The sequence below is a fragment of the Aulostomus chinensis genome, chromosome 10 (assembly GCF_037954235.1).
Source record: "Aulostomus chinensis isolate RoL2024-O1b breed Wild chromosome 10, RoL_Achi_v1.0, whole genome shotgun sequence".
In the NCBI taxonomy this organism is placed as follows: domain Eukaryota; kingdom Metazoa; phylum Chordata; class Actinopteri; order Syngnathiformes; family Aulostomidae; genus Aulostomus; species Aulostomus chinensis.
This window is the reverse complement of record NC_141329.1, coordinates 18,554,129-18,566,996: the sequence shown is the minus strand read 5'-3', so window position 1 is coordinate 18,566,996 and position 12,868 is coordinate 18,554,129. Positions and strand designations below refer to the sequence as shown.

General features: G+C 40.1%; 1 protein-coding gene across 1 annotated transcript in view; it reads left to right on the top strand.

Annotated features, from left to right (window-relative positions):
* Positions 1 to 1,344: 1,344 nt before the first annotated feature.
* Positions 1,345 to 12,868, top strand: part of arhgap35a (Rho GTPase activating protein 35a) — a 69,102-nt gene continuing 57,578 nt past the window's right edge. The window contains exon 1 of the mRNA XM_086216246.1: positions 1,345 to 2,011. The gene's annotated coding sequence lies outside the window, so the exon portion shown is untranslated. The remainder of the gene's footprint in view (positions 2,012 to 12,868) is intronic.

Here is a 12,868-nt window from a genome sequence, read left to right as displayed (position 1 = left end):
CATGAGGCCAAGCGAGGAAAATGGACCGACCAAGTACAGGCAATTAATTACAAGCAAGAAGAACTGAATACCTTCCTTTTTTCGAATAACAGACCAGAACACAGTGAAATAACCTGATATCAGAATTATCTGCTGAAGCACTGAAAATAAAACATAAACTGTGATCAGCTGTTTAATAACAGAACAAACAGCCAGCAGCCAAACCACCTATAAGTAACAGCTTTGAGAAGAGTGTTCTCGAAACGCATCTTTCCAATATCTACCGTGAAAAAGAATCATACAGGGTTATGTTAGGATTATTACAGAAATCAAGCAGCAAACAAAGATACTTTCAGATCTGCAAGGTGGAAGGACTGGTGGTGATAATTTGGGAAATTTCCAATTAACGTAGTATTTCCAATTCTGACTCCAATCTTGGAATTGTTGCCAATATGGGAAATAAGTTCCTCTACTCTGAAACAGTTGTCAACACAAGAAGTTGTGCTGTGTTTCCACTGGCAGCTACTGTTTCAGAGCGGAGTGGTGAAGAAGCATGTATAGATATGTAACATTAGTCGGACGGAGCTAGCAAAATATGAGCTATGTGGCGTTATTCTAGGCCAAAATTCCACTCATAAAACACTGATGTGTATGGATTCAAAGCTTAACCACACAAGTAGATGATAAAACACAGCCTCACATTCTCTGTATGTTTGTATTTTACAGCTGAGCCAGGTCACTCAACAGTAATGACATCTTAATCTCAATACTTTTGTTTTAAACATACCTGCAATCAAATCTAATCCAAATAAAATGTAGGATTTACAATGCATAATATTTCACAAGATGACAATATGCTGTGTGTATTAAATGTTGTTCTTCATACAAATAAGGCATCAAACAAAAATCCCTTCAGAATTGTAAAGCAGAGATCAAGTGGAAATAATAGGACACTCACAACAGCCTATAGGTGTACTTAATTTGTTGTTCTATATCATGATATAGAGTAACAAGGGCAATGTTTTATTCTTCATTGTTTATCTATTTCATTCTATTGATGTATGTATACAACATTTAATGAGTTGTGGGCTACAAAATAAAAACGATTGGGGAAAAACTGACCATCCCAGAGGTCTATTGTTGTCTTTGTTGTTGTTTTTCATGGCGCATTCATTGAAAATATAATATTAAGGAAATGTCTCACAGTTCATGTGAATGTGTAGCGATGAACTCAGCACATAAACAAAGTGTGTTGTAATTGTGTCCACGAACCGCTGGGCGAGACACTCTCTCTCTCTCTTTCTCTCTCACTCACTCACTCACTCTCTCTCTCTCTCTCTCTCTCTCTCTCTCTCTGCTCGCCGTGAATAGGAGGGGAGATGCTGGATTCGGGAGACGGTCCGTCCGCCATTATTGGGAAGCTGACAAAAAAATAGACTTATACACACCGTCACACATTTAGCCAGCAAGAGGCTCAGCATTAGAGAGGAAGACACAACCGTGCCGGTACACACCACAAACGGACGCTTTGCCTCACAAAGGCAGAGCTTTTGTGACCGTGTTTTCTACGGACTCTTTTATTTTTGACACAACAAAGGAAATAATAATTGGTCAAAACAACGTGGTGGTGAAGCAAGAAGGAAAAACACACCGAAACAGCGCTTTTCAACGCCTCCCCTCCCCTTTTCCTCCTCGTTTCCAGCCGCGGTGGAGAGAGGCTTTGCACAGCAATTCTCCTCTTTTTTCCCCCCCGAAGAGAATTTTAGTTGTTTTTCTCCTCCGGCGCGGAGACAGAAAGAGACATTTGTGAAAAGTTATGAAAGAATGAGCTCATGAAGTGGGAAGCAATGGACAGCTAGGTTGTTTGCGGATAAGAATCGATGTGAGTGTTCGCAGAGAGTGTGTGTGCGTGTGCGTGTGTTTTTTTTGTGTCTGTTTTTAAAAGTCTTTACCGGCTGAGTCGCAAAGAGAGAGAGAGAGAGAAAGAAAAGAAAGGAGTGGACCTTATCTGGAGAGAGGAAGGAATGCTATGGTATGTACACTAAACTACAAATTCTCCTTTTACATCCATTTATACGCGTGAATCAGCAATTTGGAGCAGTGTTTTGAGGATATTTTGAGGCGTTTACGTCCTCCACTTCTCCCTACAGTGCAGCCTGCGAATAACAAGAAACTGGGAGTCAACCCCAGTTCCCCTCCAGCTCTGGGTTGGTGGTGGTGGGGGTCTGAACCACTTAATAATAATGATTATTATGATGGTAATACCTGTGTGTAGAGTTAAGCCTGTTCTGGCGCAGGTTACAGTTGGCTGGTGTAAATGGGAAGTTTATAGGAGAGAAAGTAGGGCCATAAAAACAGATATTTTCTGCAGTTAGCAGTTGTTTGTAGAACAACACCTGGAATGCATTGGTCTGGTCAGGCCTGGCGAAACTCCCCAGTATGTTTTGAATATAAGGAACAATAAGCACTTTCAATTTGGAGGGGAAATAGGATGTTTGATTTGGATTGTCAAGCAACTTGTGCTTGTTTTACTTATGTGTGTGGATCAAATTGTCAAAAATAATGACAGGAACAGAACTGAAAAATGTCAGTGAGTCTGGCCACACAGAATATTTCTATTATGAGTAATAATATTCTTAATGGCTTTACTAACTATGCAAACCTTCACACACAAGGCACCACAGCTAATGTGTGTACACCCACTGGGGAGGTAACTCCTTTTATTTCCCTGTGTCATTAAACTGTACCTTTCTCACAAATGAGTCAAATGTTGTCCTGTAGCACGCACAATGCAGTTCTCGCTCTCATTTCACCAATTTAATAACTGATTCCCGCCATGAATTGCTGTTGGTCTGTTTACCAGTCCAGATTTTTAGATAATGCAGAGACAGAGCCTGTTTATTAGAGTGATCTAATCTGAAAAATGAATCTATTTTAGTGCCAGAAGTAGTCACCAGTGTGTCACGGCTTAATCTCCCCGCCACTGTGAAGTGGTCATTGTCTTGTCAGCCACTCCCTTTTTGTCAGTCCCTCCAATGGACATCAGTTCTTTGGTATTTTAATCTCTAAAGATCTCTTTCTACCTGCTGTATTGATTTAAGATTGTCTGTGAGGGATTTAAAAAGTCAGAACAGTGGTTGAATGTCAGTGAAACTTTGTGATATGCTTAGCACAGGTTTTGTGTCTGTATTGCTGTGTCACTGGCAGATGGAAGGGCCATCTTGAAAAGTTAGCCATTTAATAAGGGATACTGTCCCCCTCACTTTGGTGTCTGAGTTTGTTTATCTGTCCGCAGAATCATGTAAAATCTACTTGGTTAATTTCATGAAATTTTGCGGAGGGGTGGAATAGAGGTCAAAGAAGAGAAGAACCCATTAGATTTTGGAGCAGATCCAGGAATTTCTGTTCACTTTCTTTTAAGATTTTGAGACAAGGCATTTTTGCTAATCTCATTACTTTCCCTGGAAATATTTCACAGTTCTTTTTAAATATTGATTCATGTGTAGAATACAATTTAGATCAGGATTCAAGATGTTTTGACTCACCATGTGAGAACGTTCCCGTTGTGTATTGGTGAGATGTGTCTGGTCAAGGAAAAACAGGAAGAGGGGCCATGTCCTCAGAACTAATGTTTTGCATTGGTTCTCATCTTTTTTTTTTTGGTATACAAACTGCTACAATTTGGATGCTTTGCCTTACCTCAAAATGTAAGTGACATCCAGCTACAGGAGCTGTTTTGACTCAAACCTGTGGAATACGCTGGTAGTGGGGTCAACTCTAGGTCAGTTCACACCACAACCTATCTGCTTCAGACCACCTCCTCTCAAGAATCTGAGTCTGGTTGCATTGGTCGGCTCCTGAGTGCAACTACTGTGGTCACACCAGCCCAAATGAACAAAAGGGGGAAAACAAATCGGAGTTCACTTTATCTGAATTAACAGATCTGGTTGAAGAGGATACATTTGGCTGATTCAGTCACAACATAAATAGAGTTAGAAACATGCAACTGTCACTAGCATGTTCCTGAAATGATGATTATTTAGTAAAGCACAAGCATATTTTGAATAGTTTTCTAAATATATCTAAAGGATATGGTCTGATGTGTCCTTTGGGGACTTGTATGTAAAAGAGCTATGTCCTTCTGGATGGTGATGTACATTTTACATAATTTCTAAAGCAAACAAGTTGACTCATCAGCTACAACTGCTGGCAGTACTTTTTGATGCGTTTCACTTTTGTTGATCTTAATCAACTGAATTGGGACGACAGAGCTCTGAGGGAGGTAAACACACAAACAAGTTTGTAGGAAAAAGTCAGCCTCTTTGCTCTCAGGTAAATGCATTAGCAGCTGTCAGCACTTCTGTTCTCTGCTTGATTGGGCCCTTTGCAGCGCAGTCACACCTCCTCAGGAAGCCTCTTCTTCCTCTAATAGCTGTGCCATTTGCCCAGGCAGCAGACTAGCTATCAGCGTGGCCACTCACCCCTGTCTTTCTGCCTTTGGGCTCCAGATCGTGTTGTGAGTCCCAGGATTGGAACATGTTTCTAGGATTAGAGGAAGGTAGGCTTTGCTTGTCAGGATGTAGGCCAAAGAGGTGGACACATACTTTGGTTAGGACATTGGAAGTGAGATTTTATCCGTCACAATGTGGACAGGGTTCAGCAAGCTTCTCTTATACTTCGCTTAGTTGTCACTTGACTTATGAACATCGAACTAGTAATCAAACGAGAACTGTAATTGGACGGTTCTTGAGCCTTTTAAGTTTTTAACATGCCCTAATTCAGTTATCTCGGCTGTTTCTAGGTTATTTGTGTTGTTGTTTCTCTTTGAAAACTTTCCCCCCATACCATATTTCCATTTCAACCCAAGCACTTATTTCCACATTGCCACTGTGCTGCTGAATGAAGCGATATCCTCTCACCTCCTCATTTGCAGATTTCACAGCTAGCCTAACTGTCAACGCGGGGTGACTCTATATGTCACAGATAAAACATTTCCAGGCTCATCTAAAATTATGCCTTTTTACTAAATCTCCCCCCTCTCTTGTAGTACAGGAGCGGTTTGCTTGTGAGTCAGTGTAAGCCTGTGTTTGATGGAGAAAAGAGCTAATTATAGTAGGCAGCTTTGGAGTTTGGTGGACCAGATTACAGTCACTCCTCTCTCAATAGCTGCCTTGTTCTGGTGGCCGATTATTAGGCAGAGAGAGGTGCATTCTGGGATGATTGTATCTGAATTTCCATTAGAAAGTGTGCTTGCCTCAGTTGAACTGAGGTTCCCTTCTCTCCCCACTGTTTCTGCTCCCCTGCTCATTACAGATTTGCAGATGGGGACAGCTTGATATAAAGGCCTCTGTAGTTTGCCCCTACTTTATTCTAGAGCCAGTTCAACTCTGTATATTGAATGACCGAATTATGTACGAAGAGTGCTGAAGCTAGTTTATATCTAGGGGAACAAAATCAGTAGAAATATCACCAGCATTATTCAGCATACCCTTTGTAACAAATAGCTCTCCCAGGAACTTTGAAACCAGTTCTCCTTGAAATCAATCATTAACAATTATGGCATTTGCCCTTGCAATTGCACGACATCGCTCTCCAATGCAAATGTATTATTAATGGAAAGCAAGGCTTTTAGACATGATTAATGGTTTGAATGGGGGCTGTAAGGCTCAGTTTTAACTGGCCTCCATATGTCTTTGCCAAAAAAAAAAGAAAAAAATGAACAGTGACAATGTTAAGAAGTGTGGTGACCATGGAGATGAAGGACCAGGATGTAAGCCACAGAAGAATGGTGACCTCTGGATGTGAGTGGCTCTGCTTTGGTACTCCAGATAGAATTACACAACAGCGGGGCAAGGGTAATGGGCTATGGTAATTTGAACGAGGGAACATGAGGGGAGAGCTGGGAGAACAAGGAACCAGGAGAGAGAGACAGCACATAATAGGCAGTGAGTTGTAGGAATAGAGCCGTAAGACTAAGCAAGTAAACTGTGAGCAAACTGCTGCTGTGAGTTTCTCCTCCAGGCTGTGTTCCTGGTATGTGCCCTTTCAGCTTTACGCTGAGGGATCAACCAATCAATGACAGCCATAAGTAACCCTGCTGCTTGGCTATTGGCCACTGCCAAATTCCATGACTCAGCATGTCCGTAGATAAGATGTTATGATTGAGTCGCTGCCAGTTAAATGAGGCCACTGCCCAGAGTTCAATAGGTTGGACTTTTGCTCGTGTAATCACACACAAGTTTGCACCTCCTACATGCCAACAATATCCCCAGTTTAGAAGGCCTTAGAAGTGAAGTTACTTTCTGTTTTCAGAATACTTTCTACAGATGCATGACTCTTTGGATAATGGCATCATGGCATACCTTTCAAATGAATGAAAAAGTAGCTCTATATATTGGGACACAGGAACTTGGTTCTTGAAGTCAAAGCATTTATTCACTGACATAAATCATTAAATGCACTGGAACTTGCGTGGATGATACTGCTCTACAAGGTCAATAATATGCTGTTTTCTCACCAAAACAGTTGAATAACCCCTTGGTATCTCTCGAAAAGAATTTGCCTTTCTGTTTTTGTTGTTTTTTCTTTTTAAGGTGTCACTCCAGGTTTGTCTAGATACATGCCAGTCAGTGCTGATAAATACTTGCCCCCCTGGGGGTCATTTGATGCAGGATTGAATGGCAATCAAACCTGTTCTCATTGCAGACACAAGCCAGATGTTCACAGGTGTGTTCTAGTAGTTGAAAAGGGGTATAAGAGCACTTTACTACTGAAAAGCTTTTTGATTCATTCAAACGCAATGCTACCTTCATGCTAGTGACCACACATTTTCACACAGGCTTTCTCCACCACACACTCACTAATGTTTCGGTCACAATCAAAGACACCCCTTTCCCTTATTCTTTAAATGAGCATGCTACATACCATATAAGACACAATTTTGAAATTATCAAGATACATAAAGAAATTCCCGATGTTTACACCAAGCGGGAATTCATTTAGGCTCAGTTTGTTGTCGTGATTGCAGTACAGTAGCAGAAAGGCTGTCAAGCAAGGACTGTAAGCCAAGCACTTAATGCATGTTCATCATTTTCCTTTTTGAAAAGTGAAGAGTGGCTGAGTACATGATTTACTGTGTATGTTCAAGCACCTCTCTGATTACCTAATGTGGAACTTGTCAACAGGACACCGTGTGCCATTTTTATTTAGTGCTAGAAGAGTTATACTTCCTCGGGCAGAAAAAGTCGGATTTGATTCAAAAAGGAAAAAAAGGGCTCCCTCAACAAAGTTGACTGTGTGCCTGAGAGACTTGATGGCTGGGGGAGTTATCTATGAAGCCTGCTTGTTCATAAAAGCTGCTCCTGTTGGATATAATATTACATTAAAAACTGGCATCTCACCGCAGCTCCTCACCTCTACTCAAACTTTTGTGCTAACATTATAATTGAAAACTGCTTAGCTGTTTTCATTACATTTTTTACACTCAAGTCATAATGAGATTGGGTGTTAAGTGAAATATGATACATGATTGTTTTCCCAACAAGCAGTAAGTGTAGCAGCAAAGGTGAGTATATGGTGTCTTAAGAACTCTGTTGTATGTTTTATGTGTTTCTTTATGATAGACTGTGCTGCTTAATGCATATTGACACTTTTGTAGAACATGGTGTTTAGTTAATGCATTAAGCCAACATGTCTATTCATCTTGACGTTTCATGCTGCTTCTGCCCAGTGTTCTGACATCTTTATTGGATGTGTCTTAATACACCTGCAGCAGACAGAAGAGAGGTAGAAAGTTGGAGGCGGAAAGGTGCTCTACTTCTTACATATTCTAATTAAAGCTGGCAGGTTTAATCACACACCCCGATAAGCCTTGCAAAAGAAAGAGGACAAGAAATGGAAAAGGGCCCACAGTTACGGACAACCACAGGCCTCATTTGACACTAAGTTTTACTTTTTTTTGCATGTCCCTTATCTTTTGACATTGTCAACAAATATTTCTGTTTATGTTCCCAGTGGCTCACATTTTTTTTTTTTTTTTGTCTTTGGTGTGCAGTGCAATGTTATTGTTAGCGGTGCTTAAGGACACATGAAGGGCACCACCTTGTCACTAGATGTTTATCTCAGATGCCACTTCAGGGGGATCGAGCCACCACTGTGTTGGCCTTTGGCGTATCCCTAGTGAACATGTGCTGACAAACATACGAAAAACACGAAAAATCTCTGATGGTAGGCCATTTTTATTTCAGTGTTTTGATCAGGTATTATTAACTTTGAGCTTGCCCAGGGCTCTTTAACATTTGCAAATCATTATCTGGCTTTGGGGAAACAGTTTTCCAGTCAAAGGGCACACCAAACACCAGTTCACACACACACACACACACACACACACACACACACACACACACACACACACACACACACACAATGTGACCAACAGCGGCTGACCCCTTCTCACCCTCATAACAAAACTGTCAGAGTGGTTCTGGCCGCTAGGCAGCTGTGTGACAGTGAACATCATATTCTCTTTAAGGTGAGAAGATAAGGTGGCTGTTCATAGCTATTCGTTATCACAGGCAGCGAGCCCCTGACACCTCTACATCCCTTATCTGGCCCAGTCCTACTTTCCGGGCTGAACTAAGATTCATGCAGGCGCTGAGCTGATGAGTAAGCACTGCTCAGCCTGCGCATTGCTGGGCCTACTGTTATCGATCGCAACGCTGCCGCCTGTCATCCAGCCACCACTTAGCTAATGACGTTCATACTATTGTCTTATGGCTGGGGAAAGGGCCATAAAGCAGAGCGGCGACTAACGCTGGTGTCTGAGGTAGAGAGATTTTTTTTACTGATAAAGGAGGCACGCCCAAAGCAAGCTTGAGCCAAGTGGTGCTGTTTTATCCTATTTTAGGATTGTCATTCTTATTACTGACTGCATGCACTCACTCTATCTCTGCCCTCCTCTTTTTCTGTTGTTGGCTGCAGTCTCTGTGGCGCTGGTGGGTCCATCTGCACAGTTGAAAGACAGACTACAGTTTCCAACAGCCTGCCGGTCTCTGTGTTTGGCTGGTTTTGACCTTGTTACTCTGAACATTACTGTTGTTGGGCAAACAGCACATATGTTTGAGCTCAATAAATACTTCTAGTGATGCATCACCTTGACTGCTTGGATCTGTGTGTGTGTGTGTGTGTGTGTATATGTGTATGTATATATCTATCTATATCTATATATCTATATCTATATGTATCTATCTATCTATCTATCTATCTATATCTATCTATCTATCTATCTATCTATATCTATATATCTATATATATATTTTATATATATCTATATCTATCTATCTATCTATCTATCTATCTATCTATCTATCTATCTATCTATCTATCTATCTATCTATCTATCTATCTATCTATCTATCTATCTATCTATCTATCTATCTATCTATCTATCTATCTATCTATCTATCTATCTATCTATCTATCTATCTATCTATCTATCTATCTATCTATCTATCTATATATATATATATATATATATATATATATATATATATATATATATATATATATATACACACACACATACATATGGATAAATCCACTGTGCCTTTCAGAAGATTGTGAATGCTCAGACTTGAGTTTTCCTGGGGGGTGACGTGGGTCATTTCTCTTCTCAGTGCCATAATTTCCCAGGATGCAGTAGGGGCCCCAAGGTCCATAGCTCTTATGTCAGAGTTCATTTCCTGCTGCAGTGCTCCAGCAGTGCTCCTGAGGATCCACCATTTTGTAACATTCCTTATGAGCGCTTGAGAGATGCGTCTCAATCTGTCAGCCATTAGTCAAAAGTGTAGATTGTCCTCCTAAACACCTATCAAAAACAACATAAAGGTTTGAAAACTTTGCAGTAAACTTTCCTTTAAATTTGAAAGAAGACAAGGTGTTGTACACCTATTATAATACTCTGCAAAAGTTACACTGAAATGTTTCAGCACTGTTAGTCCCTCCCTCCCCCCTGTAGTTTTTTTTTCTAATCATAATACTTCTAAATATTGTAAATCTTTCCTGAACTCAAGTCTGCACTACTTCTGCCCCCTTTGTGTCTCTGCTGACTGTATGTCCTCTCAGTTATGTAGATAAAAGTAAAGGAAACATGGATGAAGAATGTAAAAATTATTTAAATTTTTTTTTTAATGCTTGAAGGTTGTTCAGAAGGGAGGATAGCTTCACCACACCACATCTCGTATTAGTCACAGTTGTCGGAGAGAAGAGAATGCAGACCTTTTTTGCCCAATGAGGGAAAAGGTCATTGAGAATGCAGTTTGTCAGGTCAGGACGAGCCGGGCCTGTTGTTTCAATCCATGTGACTACCAGAGAGAAAAGAGGTGAGATCATTTTGGTTAAAAAAAACAAAGTAAACACATTGGCATATTTGTGTGTTGGTTTGTTGTTTATTTTGATCGTCCTAGATTTTGGTGCTACAGAATAAAAAAAGTATTTGCAGGTAATTTTTGTTTCAGTTGCAATCTGTTAAATGTCAAATCAATGTAGAGAGAGAGAGAGAGAGGATTCCTTTAGAGAATGAAGAAGAGTCTGTAATACAGAGTGTTGGACAGCATTTCCCTCTTTATTAACATTTGAAATCTCCAAGGTAGAGTGGCCGCGTAGCAACCCAAGGGTCGCTGGTTTGATCCTCACTTCCCCCGGTGACCATGTCGAAGTATCCTTGAGCAAGATACTGAAACCCTAATTGCTCATGATGGCCCTGCAACGGACTGGCAACCCGTCCAGGGTGAACCCCACCTCTCGCCCAATGACAGCTGGGGTAGGCTACAGCCCCCCTGATCCTTAACCGATAAGCGGTATAGAAAATGGATGGATGGATGTATCTGTACAGTTTGGTGATTTTTTTAATGAAATGAAAACATCTAATAAAGCTTTTTAAAGGCACAATTGACCTTCAAACTACATTATAGCAACATGTAATAGAGGGATTTAGTCCATTTTAAAACTGTATTCTTAGATTGATTACATGCTAAAATGAAACTAAACTCAGTTTCAATGCATTCTAGCTTTGAATTTGTAACAAACGCACTTCCACTGAGGAGGCCATCTAATCTACTCTGACACATCAGAGGGTTTTTTACAAAACCATCTGAGTAGCGCTCATGAAACTATACTTGGCATTTGATTGGATGGATAATCTGTCAATCACATCTAAATTTCAAACAACCTACAGTAAAAGCCAAATCTAGTCTGTAAAATGAGTAAAAGCATCCTTTTGAATCTCTTCGCTATCCTGTAGATGAAACAATCTGTTCTAAGATAGCTGATATTAGAACAACATCTACACTGACAACTTTAGGAGCTGCCATTGTTGTTTTTAGGTAACAGCCTCCTTGTCATCATTCACCTTAACCACTCCTCCAGCATCTCCTTTGAGGATGCTGATTGGTCAAAACCACTGGCTGGAACACATAACTTGAAGCTCGATGGTTTGTGCTGCTTATGTTGTGATCTTGCAAAATCAGCTGCTTTGTAAGATAAACAGAATATGAACATGGTATCATCAAAATATACAATGTAAGTGACAAATTTGTTTAAATGTATAAAAGCACATCCTACTTACAATCTAACTTACACACAACTGTAATCACATTAGCTCCTTGTTGCTGTAAATAAATAAAATAGCATGAACCAAACTGTTGAAGGACAGAGATGATTGCTCTGCATGTAGTACTAAAATCAGGCTCATTAGCATAACTCTGACCTCTTAATACTAAGTGAATCAACAGTGAGCTCCTAAAATAGATGTAAAGGTCGCTGGCTTTTTGTCCATGCAGGCTGTTTCCAGTCATGTGGTCACCCCTGAAATGCAATCACTTACAATTCTGAGTGACACTGTATTCCCTCATGTAGTGATTATGGCAAACGTTAGTTGAGAATGTATTCTGCTCTCAAGTCTGTTCTTTGAGTAGAAATTACATCATTAATAGCCTTTAAAAATAACAATTGTTTTTATTGTCTTTCTTAAAGTTGCTGTGATTGTGATTTGTCCTTGTCCAGATCCAGATTTGAAGCATTTTTCTTATGGGTCATTTCTAACTCCTGGCTGGGACTGTGGTACATTCAAGCAGCTTTCCTGATATCATGTTTGAGACACATCAGACAACATTAGTGATCATACAGCATTGACTGTTCAGCAGCTATAGTAGCAGAAAGACCAAACAAAGAGTTTATCATAAAGTATGTGGTCAGTTTGCTCGTTATGACATTGTTATATCACCACTTCACTTATTTTAAGATTTTTCTATGATATGTAAATAAACATGAGTCAGTAGGTCATAAAGATGTTTACAGAATTTACCAGATTCTACAAATCTCTTTACATTATTTGTTGTATGTGAAACTCCATTTCTGCTTCCCTCTAACTGCATAATTTCATCATGACCTTAACCTTAATTTTCTGAATGCATATTCTTTGTTACTGAGAACTCATCCCTCCTGTTGGTTCTTAATGCTGCAGTAGATGTGATTCTTATATTTGTGTCCATGTAGGAGAAAGAGTAGGAGAAAATAGTGTCAAGGAAAAAATGTAAAAGTATATCAGAGCCATCATCTTGGGTGTCATCACAAACCTGTCTTGCTGTTCTGGTAACTTCTTGTTCGTAGTCTGTTTTGTTGGAACAAAACAAACAAGTGCGTCAGACTAGTTTAACCTGCCCTTGAACCACAGCGTAATGCATTACACATGAGCATACGTACTGTCAGACCTTAAGCAAACTTGGTTACAACATATTCGTATATTACAAAGACTCGCATCCACAATATTTCAGGTTTTGTTTCACAACTATGTAAATATATCCTCTCTTTGTCCCTGGTCTTGCAGTGTTTG